We start from the raw sequence: 21,743 nt of genomic DNA on the forward strand, positions 1-21,743 counted from the left end.
CGTCTGTCTCCTAGCCAGTGGCAGCAGGGCTCCTACCCTGACACCGTTCAACTTGAACTTCACTGCTGGAGCTCCACCTAGCCCCGGCCCACCTCCTCTCCAAACTGAACTCCACACTTATCTGACTGTTTTCCCACCCCGGGCTGTCTAGACCCCTGGGTGGGCGTGTCCCAACCACCTGGTCCTGCCCACTGGTGTGTCTATCTTTCCCTAAGGTAGGGGGGTGACTAGGTTTTTTGGTCGGCTGTGTGTTTCCTACTGAGGGAAGGTGTTATGCGGGGGCCTATCTGTGACTACCTGGTTTTGCCAGGGCGTCACACTCATCCTGCTCCTCCTGGTGCCTGTGGTCAGGGCTGCTCATCCTGATCCTCCTAGTGCCTGTGGTCAGGGCTGCTCATCCTGCTCCTCCTGGTGCCTGTGGTCAGGGCTGCTCATCCTGCTCCTCCTGGTGCCTGTGGTCAGGGCTGCTCATCCTGCTCCTCCTGGTGCCTGTGGTCAGGGCTGCTCATCCTGATCCTCCTGGTGCCTGTGGTCAGGGCTGCTCATCCTGCTCCTCCTGGTGCCTGTGGTCAGGGCTGCTCATCCTGCTCCTCCTGGTGCCTGTGGTCAGGGCTGCTCATCCTGATCCACCTGGTGCCTGTGGTCAGGGCTGCTCATCCTGCTCCTACTGGTGCCTGTGGTCAGGGCTGCTCATCCTGCTTCCCCTGGTGCCTGTGGTCAGGGCTGCTCATCCTGATCCTACTGGTGCCTGTGGTCAGGGCTGCTCATCCTGATCCTACTGGTGCCTGTGGTCAGGGCTGCTCATCCTGATCCTACTGGTGCCTGTGGTCAGGGCTGCTCATCCTGATCCCCCTGGTGCCTGTGGTCAGGGCTGCTCATCCTGCTCCCCCTGGTGCCTGTGGTCAGGGCTGCTCATCCTGCTTCCCCTGGTGCCTGTGGTCAGGGCTGCTCATCCTGCTCCCCCTGGTGCCTGTGGTCAGGGCTGCTCATCCTGCTCCTACTGGTGCCTGTGGTCAGGGCTGCTCATCCTGCTTCCCCTGGTGCCTGTGATCAGGGCTGCTCATCCTGCTCTCCCTGGTGCCTGTGGTCAGGGCTGCTCATCCTGCTCCCCCTGGTGCCTGTGGTCAGGGCTGCTCATCCTGCTCCTCCTGGTGCCTGTGGTCAGGGCTGCTCATCCTGCTCCTACTGGTGCCTGTGATCAGGGCTGCTCATCCTGCTCCCCCTGGTGCCTGTGGTCAGGGCTGCTCATCCTGCTCCCCCTCGTGCCTGTGATCAGGGCTGCTCATCCTGCTCCCCCTGGTGCCTGTGGTCAGGGCTGCTCATCCTGATCCTACTGGTGCCTGTGGTCAGGGCTGTTCATCCTGCTCCCCCTGGTGCCTGTGATCAGGGCTGCTCATCCTGCTCCCCCTGGTGCCTGTGATCAGGGCTGCTCATCCTGCTCCCCCTGGTGCCTGTGGTCAGGGCTGCTCATTCTGATCCCCCTGGTGCCTGTGGTCAGGGCTGCTCATCCTGCTCCTACTGGTGCCTGTGATCAGGGCTGCTCATCCTGCTCCTCCTGGTGCCTGTGGTCAGGGCTGCTCATCCTGCTCCCCCTCGTGCCTGTGATCAGGGCTGCTCATCCTGCTCCCCCTGGTGCCTGTGGTGAGGGCTGCTCATCCTGCTCCCACTGGTGCCTGTGGTCAGGGCTGCTCATCCTGCTCCCCCTAGTGCCTGTGGTCAGGGCTGTTCATCCTGCTCCCCCTGGTGCCTGTGGTCAGGGCTGCTCATCCTGCTTCCCCTGGTGCCTGTGATCAGGGCTGCTCATCCTGCTCCTCCTGGTGCCTGTGGTCAGGGCTGCTCATCCTGCTCCTCCTGGTGCCTGTGGTCAGGGCTGCTCATCCTGCTCCTCCTGGTGCCTGTGGTCAGGGCTGCTCATCCTGCTCCTACTGGTGCCTGTGGTCAGGGCTGCTCATCCTGCTCCCCCTGGTGCCTGTGGTCAGGGCTGCTCATCCTGCTCCCCCTGGTGCCTGTGGTCAGGGCTGCTCATCCTGCTCCCCCTGGTGCCTGTGGTCAGGGCTGCTCATCCTGCTCCTACTGGTGCCTGTGGTCAGGGCTGCTCATCCTGCTTCCCCTGGTGCCTGTGGTCAGGGCTGCTCATCCTGATCCTACTGGTGCCTGTGGTCAGGGCTGCTCATCCTGCTCCTACTGGTGCCTGTGGTCAGGGCTGCTCATCCTGCTCCTACTGGTGCCTGTGGTCAGGGCTGCTCATCCTGCTCCTACTGGTGCCTGTGGTCAGGGCTGCTCATCCTGATCCCCCTGGTGCCTGTGGTCAGGGCTGCTCATCCTGCTCTCCCTGGTGCCTGTGGTCAGGGCTGCTCATCCTGCTCCTACTGGTGCCTGTGGTCAGGGCTGCTCATCCTGATCCTACTGGTGCCTGTGGTCAGGGCTGCTCATCCTGCTCCTACTGGTGCCTGTGGTCAGGGCTGCTCATCCTGCTCCTACTGGTGCCTGTGGTCAGGGCTGCTCATCCTGCTCCCCCTGGTGCCTGTGGTCAGGGCTGCTCATCCTGATCCCCCTGGTGCCTGTGGTCAGGGCTGCTCATCCTGCTCCCCCTGGTGCCTGTGGTCAGGGCTGCTCATCCTGCTCCTACTGGTGCCTGTGGTCAGGGCTGCTCATCCTGCTCCTACTGGTGCCTGTGGTCAGGGCTCCTCATCCTGCTCCTACTGGTGCCTGTGGTCAGGGCTGCTCATCCTGCTCCTCCTGGTGCCTGTGGTCAGGGCTGCTCATCCTGATCCTCCTAGTGCCTGTGGTCAGGGCTGCTCATCCTGCTCCCCCTGGTGCCTGTGGTCAGGGCTGCTCATCCTGCTTCCCCTGGTGCCTGTGGTCAGGGCTGCTCATCCTGATCCTACTGGTGCCTGTGGTCAGGGCTGCTCATCCTGCTCCTACTGGTGCCTGTGGTCAGGGCTGCTCATCCTGCTCCTACTGGTGCCTGTGGTCAGGGCTGCTCATCCTGATCCCCCTGGTGCCTGTGATCAAGGCTGCTCATCCTGATCCTACTGGTGCCTGTGGTCAGGGCTGCTCATCCTGCTCCTCCTGGTGCCTGTGGTCAGGGCTGCTCATCCTGCTCCTACTGGTGCCTGTGGTCAGGGCTGCTCATCCTGCTCCTACTGGTGCCTGTGGTCAGGGCTGCTCATCCTGCTCCTACTGGTGCCTGTGGTCAGGGCTGCTCATCCTGCTTCCCCTGGTGCCTGTGATCAGGGCTGCTCATCCTGCTTCCCCTGGTGCCTGTGGTCAGGGCTGCTCATCCTGCTCCCCCTGGTGCCTGTGGTCAGGGCTGCTCATCCTGCTCCCACTGGTGCCTGTGGTCAGGGCTGCTCATCCTGCTCCTACTGGTGCCTGTGGTCAGGGCTGCTCATCCTGCTTCCCCTGGTGCCTGTGATCAGGGCTGCTCATCCTGCTCTCCCTGGTGCCTGTGGTCAGCGCTGCTCATCCTGATCTCCCTGGTGCCTGTGGTCAGGGCTGCTCATCCTGATCTCCCTGGTGCCTGTGGTCAGGGCTGCTCATCCTGCTCCCCCTGGTGCCTGTGGTCAGGGCTGCTCATCCTGCTCCTACTGGTGCCTGTGATCAGGGCTGCTCATCCTGCTCCCCCTGGTGCCTGTGGTCAGGGCTGCTCATCCTGCTCCCCCTGGTGCCTGTGGTCAGGGCTGCTCATCCTGCTCCCCCTGGTGCCTGTGGTCAGGGCTGCTCATCCTGCTCCCCCTGGTGCCTGTGGTCAGGGCTGCTCATCCTGATCCCCCTGGTGCCTGTGGTCAGGGCAGCATATCCTGCTCTCCCTGGTGCCTGTGGTCAGGGCTGCTCATCCTGCTCCTATTGGTGCCTGTGGTCAGGGCTGCTCATCCTGCTCCTACTGGTGCCTGTGGTCAGGGCTGCTCATCCTGCTCCTACTGGTGCCTGTGGTCAGGGCTGCTCATCCTGCTCTCCCTGGTGCCTGTAGTCAGGGCTGCTCATCCTGCTCCCCCTGGTGCCTGTGGTCAGGGCTGCTCATCCTGCTCCTACTGGTGCCTGTAGTCAGGGCTGCTCATCCTGCTCTCCCTGGTGCCTGTAGTCAGGGCTGCTCCCCCTGGTGCCTGTGTTCAGGGCTGCTCATCCTGATCCCACTGGTGCCTGTGGTCAGGGCTGCTCATCCTGATCCTACTGGTGCCTGTGGTCAGGGCTGCTCATCCTGCTCCTACTGGTGCCTGTGGTCAGGGCTGCTCATCCTGCTCCCCCTGGTGCCTGTGGTCAGGGCTGCTCATCCTGCTCCTACTGGTGCCTGTGGTCAGGGCTGCTCATCCTGCTTCCCCTGGTGCCTGTGATCAGGGCTGCTCATCCTGCTCTCCTGGTGCCTGTGGTCAGGGCTGCTCATCCTGCTCCTACTGGTGCCTGTGGTCAGGGCTGCTCATCCTGCTTCCCCTGGTGCCTGTGATCAGGGCTGCTCATCCTGCTTCCCCTGGTGCCTGTGGTCAGGGCTGCTCATCCTGGTGCCTGTGGTCAGGGCTGCTCATCCTGCTCCCCCTGGTGCCTGTGGTCAGGGCTGCTCATCCTGCTCCCCCTGGTGCCTGTGGTCAGGGCTGCTCATCCTGATCCTACTGGTGCCTGTGGTCAGGGCTGCTCATCCTGCTCCTACTGGTGCCTGTGGTCAGGGCTCCTCATCCTGCTCCTACTGGTGCCTGTGGTCAGGGCTGCTCATCCTGCTCCTCCTGGTGCCTGTGGTCAGGGCTGCTCATCCTGCTCCTCCTAGTGCCTGTGGTCAGGGCTGCTCATCCTGCTCCCCCTGGTGCCTGTGGTCAGGGCTGCTCATCCTGCTTCCCCTGGTGCCTGTGGTCAGGGCTGCTCATCCTGATCCTACTGGTGCCTGTGGTCAGGGCTGCTCATCCTGCTCCTACTGGTGCCTGTGGTCAGGGCTGCTCATCCTGCTCCTACTGGTGCCTGTGGTCAGGGCTGCTCATCCTGATCCCCCTGGTGCCTGTGATCAAGGCTGCTCATCCTGATCCTACTGGTGCCTGTGGTCAGGGCTGCTCATCCTGCTCCTCCTGGTGCCTGTGGTCAGGGCTGCTCATCCTGCTCCTACTGGTGCCTGTGGTCAGGGCTGCTCATCCTGCTCCTACTGGTGCCTGTGGTCAGGGCTGCTCATCCTGCTCCTACTGGTGCCTGTGGTCAGGGCTGCTCATCCTGCTCTCCCTGGTGCCTGTGGTCAGGGCTGCTCATCCTGCTTCCCCTGGTGCCTGTGGTCAGGGCTGCTCATCCTGCTTCCCCTGGTGCCTGTGATCAGGGCTGCTCATCCTGCTTCCCCTGGTGCCTGTGGTCAGGGCTGCTCATCCTGCTCCCCCTGGTGCCTGTGGTCAGGGCTGCTCATCCTGCTCCCACTGGTGCCTGTGGTCAGGGCTGCTCATCCTGCTCCTACTGGTGCCTGTGGTCAGGGCTGCTCATCCTGCTCTCCCTGGTGCCTGTGGTCAGGGCTGCTCATCCTGCTTCCCCTGGTGCCTGTGATCAGGGCTGCTCATCCTGCTTCCCCTGGTGCCTGTGGTCAGGGCTGCTCATCCTGCTCCCCCTGGTGCCTGTGGTCAGGGCTGCTCATCCTGCTCCCACTGGTGCCTGTGGTCAGGGCTGCTCATCCTGCTCCCCCTGGTGCCTGTGGTCAGGGCTGCTCATCCTGCTTCCCCTGGTGCCTGTGATCAGGGCTGCTCATCCTGCTCTCCCTGGTGCCTGTGGTCAGGGCTGCTCATCCTGATCTCCCTGGTGCCTGTGGTCAGGGCTGCTCATCCTGCTCCCCCTGGTGCCTGTGGTCAGGGCTGCTCATCCTGCTCCTACTGGTGCCTGTGATCAGGGCTGCTCATCCTGCTCCCCCTGGTGCCTGTGGTCAGGGCTGCTCATCCTGCTCCCCCTGGTGCCTGTGGTCAGGGCTGCTCATCCTGCTCCCCCTGGTGCCTGTGGTCAGGGCTGCTCATCCTGCTCCCCCTGGTGCCTGTGGTCAGGGCTGCTCATCCTGATCCCCCTGGTGCCTGTGGTCAGGGCAGCATATCCTGCTCCCCCTGGTGCCTGTGGTCAGGGCTGCTCATCCTGCTCCTATTGGTGCCTGTGGTCAGGGCTGCTCATCCTGCTCCTACTGGTGCCTGTGGTCAGGGCTGCTCATCCTGCTCCTACTGGTGCCTGTGGTCAGGGCTGCTCATCCTGCTCTCCCTGGTGCCTGTAGTCAGGGCTGCTCATCCTGCTCCATCTGGTGCCTGTGGTCAGGGCTGCTCATCCTGCTCCTACTGGTGCCTGTAGTCAGGGCTGCTCATCCTGCTCTCCCTGGTGCCTGTAGTCAGGGCTGCTCCCCCTGGTGCCTGTGTTCAGGGCTGCTCATCCTGATCCCACTGGTGCCTGTGGTCAGGGCTGCTCATCCTGATCCTACTGGTGCCTGTGGTCAGGGCTGCTCATCCTGCTCCTACTGGTGCCTGTGGTCAGGGCTGCTCATCCTGCTCCCCCTGGTGCCTGTGGTCAGGGCTGCTCATCCTGCTCTTACTGGTGCCTGTGGTCAGGGCTGCTCATCCTGCTTCCCCTGGTGCCTGTGATCAGGGCTGCTCATCCTGCTCTCCTGGTGCCTGTGGTCAGGGCTGCTCATCCTGCTCCTACTGGTGCCTGTGGTCAGGGCTGCTCATCCTGCTTCCCCTGGTGCCTGTGATCAGGGCTGCTCATCCTGCTTCCCCTGGTGCCTGTGGTCAGGGCTGCTCATCCTGGTGCCTGTGGTCAGGGCTGCTCATCCTGCTCCCCCTGGTGCCTGTGGTCAGGGCTGCTCATCCTGCTCCCCCTGGTGCCTGTGATCAGGGCTGCTCATCCTGCTTCCCCTGGTGCCTGTGGTCAGGGCTGCTCATCCTGCTTCCTCTGGTGCCTGTGGTCAGGGCTGCTCATCCTGCTTCCCCTGGTGCCTGTGATCAGGGCTGCTCATCCTGCTCTCCCTGGTGCCTGTGGTCAGGGCTGCTCATCCTGATCTCCCTGGTGCCTGTGGTAAGGGCTGCTCATCCTGCTCCCCCTGGTGCCTGTGGTCAGGGCTGCTCATCCTGCTCCTACTGGTGCCTGTGATCAGGGCTGCTCATCCTGCTCCCCCTGGTGCCTGTGGTCAGGGCTGCTCATCCTGCTCCCCCTGGTGCCGGTGGTCAGGGCTGCTCATCCTGCTCCCCCTGGTGCCTGTGGTCAGGGCTGCTCATCCTGCTCTCCCTGGTGCCTGTGGTCAGGGCTGCTCATCCTGCTCCTACTGGTGCCTGTGGTCAGGGCTGCTCATCCTGCTCCTACTGGTGCCTGTGGTCAGGGCTGCTCATCCTGCTCCTACTGGTGCCTGTGGTCAGGGCTGCTCATCCTGCTCCTACTGGTGCCTGTGGTCAGGGCTGCTCATCCTGCTCCCCCTGGTGCCTGTGGTCAGGGCTGCTCATCCTGCTCTCCCTGGTGCCTGTAGTCAGGGCTGCTCATCCTGCTCTCCCTGGTGCCTGTGGTCAGGGCTGCTCATCCTGCTCTCCCTGGTGCCTGTAGTCAGGGCTGCTCATCCTGCTCTCCCTGGTGCCTGTGGTCAGGGCTGCTCATCCTGCTCCCCCTGGTGCCTGTGGTCAGGGCTGCTCATCCTGCTCCTACTGGTGCCTGTGGTCAGGGCTCCTCATCCTGCTCCTACTGGTGCCTGTGGTCAGGGCTGCTCATCCTGCTCCTCCTGGTGCCTGTGGTCAGGGCTGCTCATCCTGCTCCTCCTAGTGCCTGTGGTCAGGGCTGCTCATCCTGCTCCCCCTGGTGCCTGTGGTCAGGGCTGCTCATCCTGCTTCCCCTGGTGCCTGTGGTCAGGGCTGCTCATCCTGATCCTACTGGTGCCTGTGGTCAGGGCTGCTCATCCTGCTCCTACTGGTGCCTGTGGTCAGGGCTGCTCATCCTGCTCCTACTGGTGCCTGTGGTCAGGGCTGCTCATCCTGATCCCCCTGGTGCCTGTGATCAAGGCTGCTCATCCTGATCCTACTGGTGCCTGTGGTCAGGGCTGCTCATCCTGCTCCTCCTGGTGCCTGTGGTCAGGGCTGCTCATCCTGCTCCTACTGGTGCCTGTGGTCAGGGCTGCTCATCCTGCTCCTACTGGTGCCTGTGGTCAGGGCTGCTCATCCTGCTCCTACTGGTGCCTGTGGTCAGGGCTGCTCATCCTGCTTCCCCTGGTGCCTGTGATCAGGGCTGCTCATCCTGCTTCCCCTGGTGCCTGTGGTCAGGGCTGCTCATCCTGCTCCCCCTGGTGCCTGTGGTCAGGGCTGCTCATCCTGCTCCCACTGGTGCCTGTGGTCAGGGCTGCTCATCCTGCTCCTACTGGTGCCTGTGGTCAGGGCTGCTCATCCTGCTCTCCCTGGTGCCTGTGGTCAGGGCTGCTCATCCTGCTTCCCCTGGTGCCTGTGATCAGGGCTGCTCATCCTGCTCTCCCTGGTGCCTGTGGTCAGGGCTGCTCATCCTGATCTCCCTGGTGCCTGTGGTCAGGGCTGCTCATCCTGCTCCCCCTGGTGCCTGTGGTCAGGGCTGCTCATCCTGCTCCTACTGGTGCCTGTGATCAGGGCTGCTCATCCTGCTCCCCCTGGTGCCTGTGGTCAGGGCTGCTCATCCTGCTCCCCCTGGTGCCTGTGGTCAGGGCTGCTCATCCTGCTCCCCCTGGTGCCTGTGGTCAGGGCTGCTCATCCTGCTCCCCCTGGTGCCTGTGGTCAGGGCTGCTCATCCTGATCCCCCTGGTGCCTGTGGTCAGGGCAGCATATCCTGCTCTCCCTGGTGCCTGTGGTCAGGGCTGCTCCCCCTGGTGCCTGTGGTCAGGGCTGCTCATCCTGCTCCTATTGGTGCCTGTGGTCAGGGCTGCTCATCCTGCTCCTACTGGTGCCTGTGGTCAGGGCTGCTCATCCTGCTCCTACTGGTGCCTGTGGTCAGGGCTGCTCATCCTGCTCTCCCTGGTGCCTGTAGTCAGGGCTGCTCATCCTGCTCCCCCTGGTGCCTGTGGTCAGGGCTGCTCATCCTGCTCCTACTGGTGCCTGTAGTCAGGGCTGCTCATCCTGCTCTCCCTGGTGCCTGTAGTCAGGGCTGCTCCCCCTGGTGCCTGTGTTCAGGGCTGCTCATCCTGATCCCACTGGTGCCTGTGGTCAGGGCTGCTCATCCTGATCCTACTGGTGCCTGTGGTCAGGGCTGCTCATCCTGCTCCTACTGGTGCCTGTGGTCAGGGCTGCTCATCCTGCTCCCCCTGGTGCCTGTGGTCAGGGCTGCTCATCCTGCTCCTACTGGTGCCTGTGGTCAGGGCTGCTCATCCTGCTTCCCCTGGTGCCTGTGATCAGGGCTGCTCATCCTGCTCCTACTGGTGCCTGTGGTCAGGGCTGCTCATCCTGCTCCTACTGGTGCCTGTGGTCAGGGCTGCTCATCCTGCTCCTACTGGTGCCTGTGATCAGGGCTGCTCATCCTGCTTCCCCTGGTGCCTGTGATCAGGGCTGCTCATCCTGCTTCCCCTGGTGCCTGTGGTCAGGGCTGCTCATCCTGGTGCCTGTGGTCAGGGCTGCTCATCCTGCTCCCCCTGGTGCCTGTGGTCAGGGCTGCTCATCCTGCTCTCCCTGGTGCCTGTGGTCAGGGCTGCTCATCCTGCTCCCCCTGGTGCCTGTGGTCAGGGCTGCTCATCCTGATCCTACTGGTGCCTGTGGTCAGGGCTGCTCATCCTGCTCCTACTGGTGCCTGTGGTCAGGGCTGCTCATCCTGCTCCTACTGGTGCCTGTGGTCAGGGCTGCTCATCCTGATCCCCCTGGTGCCTGTGGTCAGGGCTGCTCATCCTGCTCTCCCTGGTGCCTGTGGTCAGGGCTGCTCATCCTGCTCCTACTGGTGCCTGTGGTCAGGGCTGCTCATCCTGATCCTACTGGTGCCTGTGGTCAGGGCTGCTCATCCTGCTCCTACTGGTGCCTGTGGTCAGGGCTGCTCATCCTGCTCCTACTGGTGCCTGTGGTCAGGGCTGCTCATCCTGCTCCCCCTGGTGCCTGTGGTCAGGGCTGCTCATCCTGATCCCCCTGGTGCCTGTGGTCAGGGCTGCTCATCCTGCTCCCCCTGGTGCCTGTGGTCAGGGCTGCTCATCCTGCTCCTACTGGTGCCTGTGGTCAGGGCTCCTCATCCTGCTCCTACTGGTGCCTGTGGTCAGGGCTGCTCATCCTGCTCCTCCTGGTGCCTGTGGTCAGGGCTGCTCATCCTGCTCCTCCTAGTGCCTGTGGTCAGGGCTGCTCATCCTGCTCCCCCTGGTGCCTGTGGTCAGGGCTGCTCATCCTGCTTCCCCTGGTGCCTGTGGTCAGGGCTGCTCATCCTGATCCTACTGGTGCCTGTGGTCAGGGCTGCTCATCCTGCTCCTACTGGTGCCTGTGGTCAGGGCTGCTCATCCTGCTCCTACTGGTGCCTGTGGTCAGGGCTGCTCATCCTGATCCCCCTGGTGCCTGTGATCAAGGCTGCTCATCCTGATCCTACTGGTGCCTGTGGTCAGGGCTGCTCATCCTGCTTCCCCTGGTGCCTGTGGTCAGGGCTGCTCATCCTGCTCCCCCTGGTGCCTGTGGTCAGGGCTGCTCATCCTGCTCCCACTGGTGCCTGTGGTCAGGGCTGCTCATCCTGCTCCTACTGGTGCCTGTGGTCAGGGCTGCTCATCCTGCTTCCCCTGGTGCCTGTGATCAGGGCTGCTCATCCTGCTCTCCCTGGTGCCTGTGGTCAGGGCTGCTCATCCTGATCTCCCTGGTGCCTGTGGTCAGGGCTGCTCATCCTGCTCCCCCTGGTGCCTGTGGTCAGGGCTGCTCATCCTGCTCCTACTGGTGCCTGTGATCAGGGCTGCTCATCCTGCTCCCCCTGGTGCCTGTGGTCAGGGCTGCTCATCCTGCTCCCCCTGGTGCCTGTGGTCAGGGCTGCTCCCCCTGGTGCCTGTGTTCAGGGCTGCTCATCCTGATCCTACTGGTGCCTGTGGTCAGGGCTGCTCATCCTGATCCCCTTGGTGCCTGTGGTCAGGGCTGCTCATCCTGCTCCCCCTGGTGCCTGTGGTCAGGGCTGCTCATCCTGCTCCTACTGGTGCCTGTGGTCAGGGCTGCTCATCCTGCTTCCCCTGGTGCCTGTGATCAGGGCTGCTCATCCTGCTCTCCCTGGTGCCTGTGGTCAGGGCTGCTCATCCTGCTCCCCCTGGTGCCTGTGGTCAGGGCTGCTCATCCTGCTCCCCCTGGTGCCTGTGGTCAGGGCTGCTCATCCTGCTCCTACTGGTGCCTGTGATCAGGGCTGCTCATCCTGCTCCCCCTGGTGCCTGTGGTCAGGGCTGCTCATCCTGCTCCCCCTCGTGCCTGTGATCAGGGCTGCTCATCCTGCTCCCCCTGGTGCCTGTGGTCAGGGCTGCTCATCCTGCTCCTACTGGTGCCTGTGGTCAGGGCTGTTCATCCTGCTCCCCCTTGTGCCTGTGGTCAGGGCTGCTCATCCTGCTCTCCCTGGTGCCTGTGGTCAGGGCTGCTCATCCTGCTCTCCCTGGTGCCTGTGGTCAGGGCTGCTCATCCTGCTCCCCCTGGTGCCTGTGATCAGGGCTGCTCATCCTGCTCCCCCTGGTGCCTGTGATCAGGGCTGCTCATCCTGCTCCCCCTGGTGCCTGTGGTCAGGGCTGCTCATTCTGATCCCCCTGGTGCCTGTGGTCAGGGCTGCTCATCCTGCTCCTACTGGTGCCTGTGATCAGGGCTGCTCATCCTGCTCCTCCTGGTGCCTGTGGTCAGGGCTGCTCATCCTGCTCCCCCTCGTGCCTGTGATCAGGGCTGCTCATCCTGCTCCCCCTGGTGCCTGTGGTGAGGGCTGCTCATCCTGCTCCCCCTCGTGCCTGTGGTGAGGGCTGCTCATCCTGCTCCCCCTGGTGCCTGTGGTGAGGGCTGCTCATCCTGCTCCCCCTGGTGCCTGTAGTCAGGGCTGCTCCCCCTGGTGCCTGTGGTCAGGGCTGCTCATCCTGCTCCCCCTCGTGCCTGTGATCAGGGCTGCTCATCCTGCTCCCCCTGGTGCCTGTGGTCAGGGCTGCTCATCCTGCTCCTACTGGTGCCTGTGGTCAGGGCTGCTCATCCTGGTCCCACTGGTGCCTGTGGTCAGGGCTGCTCATCCTGCTCCCCCTGGTGCCTGTGGTCAGGGCTGCTCATCCTGCTCTCCCTGGTGCCTGTGGTCAGGGCTGCTCATCCTGCTCCCCCTGGTGCCTGTGGTCAGGGCTGCTCATCCTGATCCCCCTGGTGCCTGTGGTCAGGGCTGCTCATCCTGCTCCCCCTGGTGCCTGTGGTCAGGGCTGCTCATCCTGCTCTCCCTGGTGCCTGTGGTCAGGGCTGCTCATCCTGCTCTCCCTGGTGCCTGTGGTCAGGGCTGCTCATCCTGATCCCCCTGGTGCCTGTGGTGAGGGCTGCTCATCCTGGTCCCACTGGTGCCTGTGGTCAGGGCTGCTCATCCTGATCCCCCTGGTGCCTGTGGTCAGGGCTGCTCATCCTGCTCCCCCTGGTGCCTGTGGTCAGGGCTGCTCATCCTGCTCTCCCTGGTGCCTGTGGTCAGGGCTGCTCATCCTGCTCCCCCTGGTGCCTGTGATCAGGGCTGCTCATCCTGCTCCCCCTGGTGCCTGTGATCAGGGCTGCTCATCCTGCTCCCCCTGGTGCCTGTGGTCAGGGCTGCTCATCCTGATCCCCCTGGTGCCTGTGGTCAGGGCTGCTTATCCTGCTCCTACTGGTGCCTGTGATCAGGGCTGCTCATCCTGCTCCTCCTGGTGCCTGTGGTCAGGGCTGCTCATCCTGCTCTCCCTGGTGCCTGTGGTCAGGGCTGCTCATCCTGATCCCCCTCGTGCCTGTGATCAGGGCTGCTCATCCTGATCCCCCTGGTGCCTGTGGTGAGGGCTGCTCATCCTGCTCCCACTGGTGCCTGTGGTCAGGGCTGCTCATCCTGCTCCCCCTAGTGCCTGTGGTCAGGGCTGTTCATCCTGCTCCCCCTGGTGCCTGTGGTCAGGGCTGCTCATCCTGCTTCCCCTGGTGCCTGTGATCAGGGCTGCTCATCCTGCTCCTCCTGGTGCCTGTGGTCAGGGCTGTTCATCCTGCTCCCCCTGGTGCCTGTGGTCAGGGCTGCTCATCCTGCTTCCCCTGGTGCCTGTGGTCAGGGCTGCTCATCCTGCTCCTCCTGGTGCCTGTGGTCAGGGCTGCTCATCCTGCTCCTCCTGGTGCCTGTGGTCAGGGCTGCTCATCCTGCTCCTACTGGTGCCTGTGGTCAGGGCTGCTCATCCTGCTCCCCCTGGTGCCTGTGGTCAGGGCTGCTCATCCTGCTTCCCCTGGTGCCTGTGGTCAGGGCTGCTCATCCTGATCCTACTGGTGCCTGTGGTCAGGGCTGCTCATCCTGCTTCCCCTGGTGCCTGTGGTCAGGGCTGCTCATCCTGATCCTACTGGTGCCTGTGGTCAGGGCTGCTCATCCTGCTCCTACTGGTGCCTGTGGTCAGGGCTGCTCATCCTGCTCCTACTGGTGCCTGTGGTCAGGGCTGCTCATCCTGATCCCCCTGGTGCCTGTGATCAGGGCTGCTCATCCTGATCCTACTGGTGCCTGTGGTCAGGGCTGCTCATCCTGCTCCTACTGGTGCCTGTGGTCAGGGCTGCTCATCCTGATCCTACTGGTGCCTGTGGTCAGGGCTGCTCATCCTGCTCCCCCTGGTGCCTGTGGTCAGGGCTGCTCATCCTGCTCCTACTGGTGCCTGTGATCAGGGCTGCTCATCCTGCTTCCCCTGGTGCCTGTGATCAGGGCTGCTCATCCTGCTCCTCCTGGTGCCTGTGGTCAGGGCTGCTCATCCTGCTCCCCCTCGTGCCTGTGATCAGGGCTGCTCATCCTGCTCCCACTGGTGCCTGTGGTCAGGGCTGCTCATCCTGCTCCCACTGGTGCCTGTGGTCAGGGCTGCTCATCCTGCTCCCCCTAGTGCCTGTGGTCAGGGCTGTTCATCCTGCTCCCCCTGGTGCCTGTGATCAGGGCTGCTCATCCTGCTCCCCCTGGTGCCTGTGGTCAGGGCTGCTCATCCTGCTCCCCCTGGTGCCTGTGGTCAGGGCTGCTCATCCTGCTTCCCCTGGTGCCTGTGATCAGGGCTGCTCATCCTGCTCGTCCTGGTGCCTGTGGTCAGGGCTGCTCATCCTGATCCTACTGGTGCCTGTGGTCAGGGCTGTTCATCCTGCTCCTACTGGTGCCTGTGGTCAGGGCTGCTCATCCTGCTACTACTGGTGCCTGTGATCAGGGCTGCTCATCCTGCTCCTCCTGGTGCCTGTGGTCAGGGCTGTTCATCCTGCTCCTACTGGTGCCTGTGGTCAGGGCTGCTCATCCTGCTACTACTGGTGCCTGTGGTCAGGGCTGCTCATCCTGCTCCTACTGGTGCCTGTGGTCAGGGCTGCTCATCCTGCTCCCCCTGGTGCCTGTGATCAGGGCTGCTCATCCTGATCCCCCTGGTGCCTGTGGTCAGGGCTGCTCATCCTGTTCCTACTGGTGCCTGTGATCAGGGCTGCTCATCCTGCTTCCCCTGGTGCCTGTGATCAGGGCTGCTCATCCTGTTCCTCCTGGTGCCTGTGGTCAGGGCTGCTCATCCTGATCCCACTGGTGCCTGTGGTCAGGGCTGCTCATCCTGCTCCCACTGGTGCCTGTGGTCAGGGCTGTTCATCCTGCTCCCCCTGGTGCCTGTGATCAGGGCTGCTCATCCTGCTCCCCCTGGTGCCTGTGGTCAGGGCTGCTCATCCTGCTCCCCCTGGTGCCTGTGGTCAGGGCTGCTCATCCTGCTCCTCCTGGTGCCTGTGATCAGGGCTGCTCATCCTGCTCCTCCTGGTGCCTGTGGTCAGGGCTGCTCATCCTGATCCTCCTGGTGCCTGTGGTCAGGGCTGCTCATCCTGCTCCCCCTGGTGCCTGTGGTCAGGGCTGCTCATCCTGCTCCCCCTCGTGCCTGTGATCAGGGCTGCTCATCCTGCTCCCCCTGGTGCCTGTGGTCAGGGCTGCTCATCCTGCTCTCCCTGGTGCCTGTGGTCAGGGCTGCTCATCCTGCTCCTCCTGGTGCCTGTGGTCAGGGCTGCTCATCCTGCTCCTCCTGGTGCCTGTGGTCAGGGCTGCTCATCCTGCTCCTCCTGGTGCCTGTGGTCAGGGCTCCTCATCCTGCTTCCCCTGGTGCCTGTGATCAGGGCTGCTCATCCTGCTCCTCCTGGTGCCTGTGGTCAGGGCTGCTCATCCTGCTCCTCCTGGTGCCTGTGGTCAGGGCTGCTCATCCTGCTCCACCTGGTGCCTGTGGTCAGGGCTGCTCATCCTGATCCTCCTGGTGCCTGTGGTCAGCGCTGCTCATCCTGCTCCTACTGGTGCCTGTGGTCAGGGCTGCTCATCCTGCTCCCCCTGGTGCCTGTGGTCAGGGCTGCTCATCCTGCTTCCCCTGGTGCCTGTGGTCAGGGCTGCTCATCCTGATCCTACTGGTGCCTGTGGTCAGGGCTGCTCATCCTGCTCCTACTGGTGCCTGTGGTCAGGGCTGCTCATCCTGCTCACCCTGGTGCCTGTGATCAGGGCTGCTCATCCTGCTTCCCCTGGTGCCTGTGATCAGGGCTGCTCATCCTGATCCTCTGGTGCCTGTGGTCAGGGCTGCTCATCCTGATCCCCCTGGGCCTGTGATCAGGGCTGCTCATCCTGATCCTACTGTTGCCTGTGGTCAGGGCTGCTCATCAGGCTCCTACTGGTGCCTGTGGTCAGGGCTGCTCATCCTGCTCCTACTGGTGCCTGTGGTCAGGGCTGCTCATCCTGATCCTACTGGTGCCTGTGGTCAGGGCTGCTCATCCTGCTCCTACTGGTGCCTGTGGTCAGGGCTGCTCATCCTGCTCCTACTGGTGCCTGTGGTCAGGGCTGCTCATCCTGCTCCTACTGGTGCCTGTGGTCAGGGCTGCTCATCCTGCTTCCCCTGGTGCCTGTGATCAGGGCTGCTCATCCTGCTCCTACTGGTGCCTGTGGTCAGGGCTGCTCATCCTGCTCCCCTGGTGCCTGTGATCAGGGCTGCTCATCCTGATCCTCCTGGTGCCTGTGGTCAGGGCTCCTCATCCTGATCCCCCTGGTGCCTGTGGTCAGGGCTGCTCATCCTGATCCACCTGGTGCCTGTGGTCAGGGCTGCTCATCCTGCTCCTCCTGGTGCCTGTGGTCAGGGTTGCTCATCCTGCTCCTCCTGGTGCCTGTGGTCAGGGCTGCTCATCCTGCTCCTCCTGGTGCCTGTGGTCAGGGCTCCTCATCCTGCTTCCCCTGGTGCCTGTGATCAGGGCTGCTCATCCTGCTCCCCCTGGTGCCTGTGGTCAGGGCTGCTCATCCTGCTCCTCCTGGTGCCTGTGGTCAGGGCTGCTCATCCTGCTCCTCCTGGTGCCTGTGGTCAGGGCTGCTCATCCTGCTCCTCCTGGTGCCTGTGGTCAGGGCTCCTCATCCTGCTTCCCCTGGTGCCTGTGATCAGGGCTGCTCATCCTGATCCTCCTGGTGCCTGTGGTCAGGGCTGCTCATCCTGCTCCTACTGGTGTCTGTGGTAAGGGCTGCTCATCCTGCTCCCCCTGGTGCCTGTGGTCAGGGCTGCTCATCTGCTTCCCCTGGTGCCTGTGGTCAGGGCTGCTCATCCTGCTCCTCCTGGTGCCTGTGATCAGGGCTGCTCATCCTGCTTCCCCTGGTGCCTGTGATCAGGGCTGCTCATCCTGATCCTCCTGGTGCCTGTGGTCAGGGCTGCTCATCCTGATCCCCCTGGTGCCTGTGATCAGGGCTGCTCATCCTGATCCTACTGGTGCCTGTGGTCAGGGCTGCTCATCCTGCTCCTACTGGTGCCTGTGGTCAGGGCTGCTCATCCTGCTCCTACTGGTGCCTGTGGTCAGGGCTGCTCATCCTGCTCCTACTGGTGCCTGTGGTCAGGGCTGCTCATCCTGCTCTCCTGGTGCCTGTAGTCAGGGCTGCTCATCCTGCTCCCCCTGGTGCCTGTGGTCAGGGCTGCTCATCCTGCTCTCCCTGGTGCCTGTAGTCAGGGCTGCTCATCCTGCTCTCCCTGGTGCCTGTAGTCAGGGCTGCTCCCCCTGGTGCCTGTGTTCAGGGCTGCTCATCCTGCTCCTCCTGGTGCCTGTGGTCAGGGCTGCTCATCCTGATCCTACTGGTGCCTGTGGTCAGGGCTGCTCATCCTGCTCCTACTGGTGCCTGTGGTCAGGGCTGCTCATCCTGCTCCCCCTGGTGCTGTGGTCAGGGCTGCTCATCCTGCTCCCCCTGGTGCCTGTGGTCAGGGCTGCTCATCCTGCTCCTACTGGTGCCTGTGGTCAGGGCTGCTCATCCTGCTTCCCCTGGTGCCTGTGGTCAGGGCTGCTCATCCTGCTCTCCTGGTGCCTGTGGTCAGGGCTGCTCATCCTGCTCCCCCTGGTGCCTGTGGTCAGGGCTGCTCATCCTGCTCCCCCTGGTGCCTGTGGTCAGGGCTGCTCATCCTGCTCCTACTGGTGCCTGTGGTCAGGGCTGCTCATTCTGCTCCTACTGGTGCCTGTGGTCAGGGCTGCTCATCCTGCTCCCCTGGTGCCTGTGGTCAGGGCTGCTCATCCTGCTCCCCCTGGTGCCTGTGGTCAGGGCTGCTCATCCTGCTTCCCCTGGTGCCTGTGATCAGGGCTGCTCATCCTGCTCTCCCTGGTGCCTGTGGTCAGGGCTGCTCATCCTGCTCCCCTGGTGCCTGGTGGTCAGGGCTGCTCATCCTGCTCCCCCTGGTGCCTGTGGTCAGGGCTGTTCATCCTGCTCCTACTGGTGCCTGTGATCAGGGCTGCTCATCCTGCTCCCCCTCGTGCCTGTGATCAGGGCTGCTCATCCTGCTCCCCCTGGTGCCTGTGGTCAGGCTGCTCATCCTGCTCTCCCTGGTGCCTGTGGTCAGGGCTGCTCATCCTGCTCCTCCTGGTGCCTGTGGTGAGGGCTGCTCATCCTGCTCCCCCTGGTGCCTGTGGTCAGGGCTCCTCATCCTGCTTCCCCTGGTGCCTGTGATCAGGGCTGCTCATCCTGCTCCTCCTGGTGCCTGTGGTCAGGGCTGCTCATCCTGCTCCCCCTGGTGCCTGTGGTCAGGGCTGCTCATCCTGCTCCTCCTGGTGCCTGTGGTCAGGGCTGCTCATCCTGATCCCCCTGGTGCCTGTGGTCAGGGCTCCTCATCCTGCTTCCCCTGGTGCCTGTGATCAGGGCTGCTCATCCTGCTCCTCCTGGTGCCTGTGGTCAGGGCTGCTCATCCTGCTCCTCCTGGTGCCTGTGGTCAGGGCTGCTCATCCTGCTCCCACTGGTGCCTGTGGTCAGGGCTGCTCATCCTGCTCCTACTGGTGCCTGTGGTCAGAGCTGCTCATCCTGCTCCCCCTGGTGCCTGTGATCAGGGCTGCTCATCCTGCTCCCCTGGTGCCTGTGATCAGGGCTGCTCATCCTGCTTCCCTAGTGCCTGTGATCAGGGCTGCTCATCCTGATCCTCCTGGTGCCTGTGGTCAGGGCTGCTCATCCTGCTCCCCCTGGTGCCTGTGGTCAGGGCTGCTCATCCTGATCCTCCTGGTGCCTGTGGTCAGGGCTGCTCCATCCTGCTCCCCCTGGTGCCTGTGGTCAGGGCTGCTCATCCTGATCCTCCTGGTGCCTGTGGTCAGGGCTGCTCATCCTGATCCCCCTGGTGCCTGTGATCAGGGCTGCTCATCCTGCTCCCCCTGGTGCCTGTGGACAGGGCTGCTCATCCTGATCCTACTGGTGCCTGTGGTCAGGGCTGCTCATCCTGCTCCTCCTGGTGCCTGTGGTTAGGGCTGCTCATCCTGCTCTCCCTGATGCCTGTGGTCAGGGCTGCAGTGTAGATGAGCTATTGAGGGCGGGGCCAGGTGACGTCAGCTCTGTCAAACTGTTAGTGACGTCACGGTCACGGGACCTGCATGTGACCGGTGCTCTGTGTCTGTGCGGCTTCCGGACACAGTTGTAACCAATCAGCCGACAGCGGAGATGGCGGCGCCGTATAACGAGGCTGGACAATCCTTTCAAGGTAGCGATGGATGGGGAGAGGAGCAATGTATGGGGGGCAGGAGAAGGAGAGGAGCGGTGAATGGGGGGGAGGAGAAGGAGAGGAGCGATGTATGGGGGGGAGAGGAGGAGAGGAGCGATGTATGGGGGGGGAGAGGAGGAGAGGAGCGATGTATGGGGGGGAGAGGAGGAGAGGAGCGATGTATGGGGGGGAGAGGAGGAGAGGAGCGATGTATGGGGGGAGAGGAGGAGAGGAGCGATGTATGGGGGGGAGAGGAGGAGAGGAGCGATGTATGGGGGGGAGAGGAGGAGAGGAGCGATGTATGGGGGGGGGAGGAGAGGAGAGGAGCGATGTATGGGGGGGGGAGGAGAGGAGAGGAGCGATGTATGGGGGGGGGAGGAGAGGAGAGGAGCGATGTATGGGGGGGGAGGAGAGGAGAGGAGCGATGTATGGGGGGAGGAGGAGAGGAGAGGAGCGATGTATGGGGGGGGGAGGAGAGGAGAGGAGCGATGTATGGGGGGGGAGGAGAGGAGAGGAGCGATGTATGGGGGGGGAGGAGAGGAGAGGAGCGATGTATGGGGGGGGAGGAGAGGAGAGGAGCGATGTATGGGGGGGAGAGGAGAGGAGCGATGTATGGGGGGAGAGGAGAGGAGCGATGTATGGGGGGAGGAGGAGAGGAGAGGAGCGATGTATGGGGGGAGGAGGAGAGGAGAGGAGCGATGTATGGGGGGAGGAGGAGAGGAGAGGAGCGATGTATGGGGGGGGAGGAGAGGAGAGGAGCGATGTATGGGGGGGAGGAGAGGAGAGGAGCGAAGTAATGGGGGGAGAGGAGAGAGCGATGTATGGGGGGGGGAGGAGAGGAGAGGAGCGATGTATGGGGGGAGGAGGAGAGGAGAGGAGCGATGTATGGGGGGGAGGAGGAGAGGAGAGGAGCGATGTATGGGGGGGAGGAGGAGAGGAGAGGAGCGATGTATGGGGGGAGGAGGAGAGGAGAGGAGCGATGTATGGGGGGGGAGGAGGAGAGGAGAGGAGCGATGTATGGGGGGAGGAGGAGAGGAGAGGAGCGATGTATGGGGGGGGAGGAGGAGAGGAGAGGAGCGATGTATTGGGGGGAGGAGGAGAGGAGAGGAGCGATGTATGGGGGGGAGGAGGAGAGGAGAGGAGCGATGTATGGGGGGGGAGAGGAGGTGAGGAGGAGAGGAGCGATGTATGGGGGGGAGGAGGGAGAGAGAGGAGCGATGTATGGGGGGGAGGTGGAGAGGAGAGGAGCGATGTATGGGGGAGGAGAGAGGAGAGGAGCGATGTATGGGGGGGGAGGAGAGGAGAGGAGCGATGTATGGGGGGAGGAGGAGAGGAGAGGAGCGATGTATGGGGGGGAGGAGGAGAGGAGAGGAGCGATGTATGGGGGGGAGGAGGAGAGAGAGAGGAGCGATGTATGGGGGGGAGGAGGAGAGGAGAGGAGCGATGTATGGGGGGGAGGAGGAGAGGAGAGGAGCGATGTATGGGGGGGAGGAGGAGAGGAGAGGAGCGATGTATGGGGGGGAGGAGGAGAGGAGAGGAGCGATGTATGGGGGGGAGGAGGAGAGGAGAGGAGCGATGTATGGGGGGGAGGAGGAGAGGAGAGGCGATGTATGGGGAGAGAGGGAGGATGTGGGGGAGGTGGCGGGTAGGGGTGTATGGGGGGGATGAGGAGAGGAGAGAGCGATGTATGGGGGGGAGGAGGAGAGGAGAGAGCGATTGTATGGGGGGTGGGAGAGAGGAGAGGAGCGATGTATGGGGGGGAGGAGGAGAGGGAGGAGACGATGTATGGGGGGGAGGAGGAGATGGAGAGGAGCGATGTATGGGGGGGATGGAGGAGAGGAGAGGAGCGATGTATGGGGGGGAGGAGAGGAGAGGAGGGAGCGATGTATGGGGGGGGGAGGAGGAGAGGAGAGGAGCGATGTATGGGGGGGAGGAGGAGAGAGAGGGAGCGATGTATGGGGGGGAGGAGGAGAGGAGAGGAGCGATGTATGGGGGGGAGGGAGGAGAGGAGAGGTAGCGATGTATGGGGGGGAGGAGGAGAGGAGAGGAGCGATGTATGAGTGAGAGAGCGATTGAGGAGAGAGAGAGGAGCTATGTAGGGGGGGGAGAGGAGAGGAGAGGAGCGTTGTATTGGGGGGGAGGAGGAGTGAGAGGAGCGATGTATGGGGGGGAGGAGGAGAGGAGAGGAGCGATGTATGGGGGGGAGGAGGAGAGGAGAGGAGCGATGTATGGGGGGGAGGAGGAGAGGGAGAGGAGCGATGTATGGGGGGGAGGAGGAGAGGAGAGAGCGATGTATGGGGGGGAGGAGGAGAGGAGAGGAGCGATGTATGGGGGGAGGAGGAGAGGAGAGGAGCGATGTATGGGGGGGAGGGAGGAGAGGAGAGGAGCGATGTATGGGGGGGAGGAGGAGAGGAGAGGAGCGATGTATGGGGGGAAGGAGGAGAGTGAGAGGAGCGATGTATGGGGGGGAGGAGGAGAGGAGAGGAGCGATGTATGGGGGGGAGGAGGAGAGGAGAGGAGCGATGTATGGGGGGGAGGAGGAGAGGAGAGGAGCGATGTATGGGGGGGAGGAGGAGAGGAGAGGAGCGATGTATGGGGGGAGGAGGAGAGGAGAGGAGCGATGTATGGGGGGGAGGAGGAGAGGAGAGGAGCGATGTATGGGGGGGGAGGGAGGGAAGGGAGGGAGGAGGAGCGATGTATGGGGGGGAGGAGGAGAGGAGAGGAG

General features: G+C 63.5%; 1 protein-coding gene across 1 annotated transcript in view; it reads left to right on the forward strand.

Moving 5' to 3' along the window:
* Nucleotides 1-18,900: 18,900 nt before the first annotated feature.
* The window catches only part of SCAMP3 (secretory carrier membrane protein 3), a 30,521-nt gene continuing 27,678 nt past the window's right edge, over nt 18,901-21,743 (forward strand). The window contains exon 1 of the mRNA XM_075330298.1: nt 18,901-19,018. The gene's annotated coding sequence lies outside the window, so the exon portion shown is untranslated. The remainder of the gene's footprint in view (nt 19,019-21,743) is intronic.

The sequence above is a fragment of the Anomaloglossus baeobatrachus genome, chromosome 12, assembly GCF_048569485.1.
Source record: "Anomaloglossus baeobatrachus isolate aAnoBae1 chromosome 12, aAnoBae1.hap1, whole genome shotgun sequence".
Classification (NCBI taxonomy): Eukaryota; Metazoa; Chordata; class Amphibia; order Anura; family Aromobatidae; genus Anomaloglossus; species Anomaloglossus baeobatrachus.